This window comes from Etheostoma spectabile, chromosome 5, assembly GCF_008692095.1.
Source record: "Etheostoma spectabile isolate EspeVRDwgs_2016 chromosome 5, UIUC_Espe_1.0, whole genome shotgun sequence".
NCBI classification, from domain to species: Eukaryota; Metazoa; Chordata; class Actinopteri; order Perciformes; family Percidae; genus Etheostoma; species Etheostoma spectabile.
In genome coordinates, this window is record NC_045737.1 from 38,495,438 (window position 1) to 38,500,511 (window position 5,074).

The 5,074-nt window shown below is 51.5% G+C and overlaps 1 long non-coding RNA gene across 1 annotated transcript; it reads right to left on the minus strand.

The window, feature by feature from the left end:
* Positions 1-2,831: 2,831 nt before the first annotated feature.
* Positions 2,832-4,777, minus strand: LOC116689586 (uncharacterized). Its single transcript, XR_004332048.1, has 3 exons — positions 4,672-4,777; positions 3,500-3,612; positions 2,832-2,928 (listed from the first exon to the last, which is right to left on the minus strand). It is a non-coding gene; the product is annotated as an uncharacterized LOC116689586 (long non-coding RNA).
* Between the last annotated feature and the right edge of the window lie 297 nt (positions 4,778-5,074).

The window sequence follows — 5,074 nt, forward strand, 5'->3', positions numbered from 1 at the left end:
TCGTGTCTTCTGTCCTGTCTGTCTGGGTGTGTGTGTGTGTGTGTGTTTGTGTTTGTGTTGTGTGTGTGGTGTGGTGTGTGGTGTGGGTTTGTTTAGTACCACGCTGACTCGATTGTGTGATGTAACAGACTGTTTCCTCCGGCCACGCTTTACCTGTCCTTCCGTGCCATGGAGACCGCTACTGCTTTAATTAGACCACGATTCAATTAGAGCCTGGACCGGATATCAGCCGCACCACACAAACACACCCACCCACACACACCACACACACACACATACCCAAAACACCCCAACACACCACCACACACACACACACCACACCAGCACACACACACACACACACACAGCCATGTAGGACAAACACCGACACATCCTATCTAGAATTGCGAAATGTATTTCTTAGAACATCTTCAAAAAAAACGTGTGTGTGCGGTTTCCGCGCTCTCTGTGTGTTTGTGTCGTGTGTTGTGCGTGTGTGTGAGTGTGTGTGTGCGTGTTTGTGAGTGTGTTTTGAGTGTAGTTGAGTGTGTGTGCTGTGTGATAGTGTGTGAGTGTGTGTTTGAATGTCCTTGTGGTAGTTGTGTGTGTTCCTGGCATTTGATGTACCCTAGTGTGTGTGTGTCCTGTGTTTCCCACCCTGTGTTGTGTGATGTCCCTGTGTGTCCCCTGTCTTATTGTGTGTGTCCCTGTGTGTGTGGTGTGTGTGTTTGTGTGTGTGTGTGATAGTGATGTGTGTGTTTGTGTGTGTGTGTGTGTTTCCTTTAAGTGTGTCCCCTGTGTTTGTCCCTGATGTGTGTGGTGTGGGTCCCTGTGTGGTTTGTGTGTGTGTGTTGCCCTGTGGGTGTGGTGTGTCCCGTGGGTGTGTTGTGTGTGTGTGTCCATCCACTGAAGTGTGTGGTTCATTGCGGAGCCGCCCAATCTGCTCCTGATGGTCCAGAGAGTTCTTCTCCATGTTTTCCTGCAGAACGCTACATGATTCATTACTAAGGGAGCCATCGAACTACAGATGTAAGCACATGCATTACCCACATGCACACCTCCCCTTCCGACAGTGTGTGTCGATCCCTTTGTGTCAGAATGTGTGATGTGTGTGTGTGTTGTGTGTGTGTTGTGTGTGTGTGTGCGCGTGTGTTGCAGACTGTGTGTCGACTGTGTGTGTCCTGTTGTGTCACTGGATGTGGTTTGAGTGTGTGTGTTGTCAGACTGTTGTGTGGTGTGTGATGTTTGTTGTGATGGTTTGTGTGTGTTTCAGACTGTTGGTGTGTGTGTTGGGTGTAGTGTGTGTTGCTGTGTGGTGCTGACTGATGTGTGTGTGTGGTGTGGTGTGTGTTTCTGCCTCTGCCTCTTCGGCCGTCTCTCACAACCATCCTACTTGTTTTCCCTCCATGACGACCTGTTCTGGAGCTGCTCCACCCGCAGGCTGGAGACCCTCCAGCCCTTTGGTCCGAGCCTGGACCACACCAACACACACACACCACACACACACACACATCCACAACAGATCGAAGACTACATACACAACACACACACTACGAGACAGCACGGACAGCACCTGACACACATACCATCACACCAACACACCACACACATTTAGACAGGTGTCCACAGGCATTCTGTGTGCTGGAAACACTGTATCTTCGACATCTGTCGCCTACACCTGTCCCACCACCACTTTTTTCTCCCGCACCAATTCCCCCACAGCGATCCCACATCTGTCCCACATAAAGCGATCCCACACCTGTCCCACTATCCGTCCCCAACAGGCGATCCACACTCTGCTTCCCAATCGATCCCACATCTGTCCCCAAGCGATCCCACATCTGTCCCACAGTCGATCCCCAATCTTCCCCACAGCGTCCACAGTTCCCAGCATCCCACACCTGTCCCACAGCGATCCCCCCCCTTTCCCCACAGCGTCCCACATCTGTCCCACAGCGATCCCACAATCTGTCCCACAAGCGATCCCACATCTGTCCCCAGGCGATCACCACACCTCTGTCCCACAAGCGATCCCACATCTGTTCCACAAGCGATCCACATCTGTCCCACCGCGATCCACCCACCGTCCCACAGGCCCCCCCGGATCCCACATCTTTCCCACCGCGTATCCCACTCTGTCCCCACAGCGTCGCCACACCTGTCCCACAGCGATCCTCCCACGCTGTCTCCACAGCGATCCCGGTTACACCTGTCACTCCACAATCTTCCGCACATCGATCCCACATCTGTGCCACAGCTTCCCCATCTGTCCCACCGCTATCCCACCATCTGTCCCACAGTATCCACATCTGTCCCACAGCGAGCCCTCCATCTGTCCACAAGCGATCCCACACTCTGTTCCCACAGCGATCTCCTACAACCTGTCCCACAGGCGATCCCACATCATGTCCCCCGCAGCATCCCACATCTGTCCCACAAGAGGTCCCACATCTGTCCACAGCGAGCCCACATCTGTCCCACGCGATCCACATCTTCCCCACGCGATCCCGTCATCTGTCCCACAGCGATCCCACACCTGTCCACAGCGATCCACACCCTGTCCCCAGCGATCACACAACCGTCCCACGCGATCCCCACCCTGTCCACAGCGATCCCACATTCTGTCCCCCAGCGATCCCCCATCGGTCCCACAGCGATCCCCACGTCCACACAGCGCTCCCACATCGTCCACGCGTCCCACATCTGTCCCCGATCGATCCCCCCTGTCCCACGCGAAAAAAAAAAAAAAGATCCCACACCTGTCCACAGCGATCCCACACCTGTCCCACAGCGATCCCACCCTGTCCCACCAGCGTCCCAACAGCTTCATGTCCTCCTCCTCCTCCCGTTTACTTTTCAGCTCGAGCTGCTGCCGGATCTCCTCCTCGAGAGTTCTGTCTCATGGAGGCCTCGGAGACTCTTCTCATACGAGCTCGTCACCCGACGGACCTGGGATGGTGGCATAGTAAGGAGACAAGGAGAGGAAACAAGCAGAGGAAACAAGGAGATGAAACAGGGAGATTAGTAATAGGGAAGGAACACTCGAGAGGAAACAAAGGAGAGGAGATATAGAGAGCTGGGGAAACTCAGGGAGAGTACGGATGCTAGAGACCTGGAGGAAACATGGAGATGCCACAAGGAGCGTAAAGTGGAGAGGGCCATCAAAGGGAGAGGAGCAAGGCAGGAAAACATGGGTGAGGTGAGACAAGGAGAGGTGACAGAGATCACAACAGTTAATCCGTCCACTCCATTAAAAATAAATAATATTTCTCTACATGTTCTTAAATAATTGTTCCTATATTAAGGACTAATTGTGCTATAATATTTTTCATCAGCTCTTTTTTAATTATGCGGTGTTCACCTTATGAGATTATTATTCTAGTACTGAAAGGAATTTCACTCTATAACAAACAACGCAAAAAACAATTTAAGGGACAAAGAGAAGTGACAATGAAGCAAAACAAAATAAATGAAGTTGGTTTTATTACATAGGTTTGTGTAAATCTGATAGGAGTGCGACCTCCTTCGATTCGGGCTGCATGCTTGAGGTCCGACAGCGCCTCCTTGTGGTCGACTTCTCCTGTTCAGCTGGCATGGCCATGTCATCCAGCATGCCTTCCTCTTCTCTGCTGTCTGCTCACACACACACACACACACACAACACACAGAGACACACACGACACAGACCACACCCACACAGAGACACACACAAGCACACACGAACCACACACCAGAAGACCACCACACTACACACCGACCGACTACACAGGACACCACACGACACACCACCCACCGACAGACAGAGATATCACTATTTTCCTTTCCACTACACCACACCACACCGACCAACACCACACACCAACACACATCTGTTAACCACAGACGCACACGACATACACACCTACACACACACGAGCTGAACACACACACAACCCAACACACACACAGACGACCCACACATACTAACACCACACACACACACACACAGACCCACACAGACACCCACCACATCGACATCACACAACACGTAGACACCAACCCACACTTTTTTGCATTACCGTCAATAAAAAGACATCAATAAGCTTTAACAACATGGTCCTGTGTAGTTTCTAAGTGTTTGTGTCCCTGTGTGGTGATGTGTGTGTGTGTGTGTGTGTGGGGTGTGTGTGTGTGTTGTTTCTGCCTGTCGTGCGGGTATGTGGTTGTGTGTCTGTTGTTTGTCTGCGTGTGCTGTGTGTTGGCGTGTGTCTGTGTTCTCTGCGTGTGTTGTGTCCGGTGTGTGTGTCTCTTCTGCGTGTGTGGTTTGTCTTTTGTGGTGTGTGTCTGTGTGTGGCTCTGGTGTGTGTTGTGTGTCTGTGTTCTGGGTGTGTCCTGTGTGTGTGTTTGTTGTCTAGTGTATTGTGTGGGATGTGTGTGTGTGTGTGTGTGTGTCGCATGTGTGTGTTGTTGGGTGGGGTCTTGTGTCATGTTGTTGCCGTGGTGTTTGTGTGTGTGTGTTGTGTGTGTGTGTGTGTCTAGTCGGTCTGTTGTGTGTGTGTGTGTGTGTGTGTGTGTGTGTCCTCTGTGGGTGCCGGTGCGTGTGCGTAGCGCTAAGAGTCCTGCGTCGGCGGCCTGCGTCTGCGTCTGCGTCCTGCGTGTGTGGCGTGTGGTGTGTGTGTGTGTGTGTGTGTGTGTGTGTAGTGTGTGTGTTACCTTCTTGGCCCTCGTCCAGCTCTCTCGCATCTTCTCCTTCTCTTGTCCTTCTTCTGTTAACTGCTCCAACAGCTTCCTGTTGGCAAAGCTGGACCCTGGAGACAGAAGACACCTGTGGTCTGTCCCTGATCATGACACATATCCGTCCTTACATCTCCTTTATATTTATTTATCCATTTGTTCCCTTTGGTATAATACGTATTTCTGATTCTGAACGTCCAGCGACTCGATCCCAATATTTTCACCCTATCCAGCAGGGCTGGTAGTCAATGACCACCTTTGTCAAAACAAGACAGTCCTAGACCTGATACTCGTCGTAGTCCCCGTCAGACCGTTCCCAAAAAGGTTTGAAAATTTCCAATCAGACGATCCGGACAGAAATAAGGTCTTATGCTGACAGTAT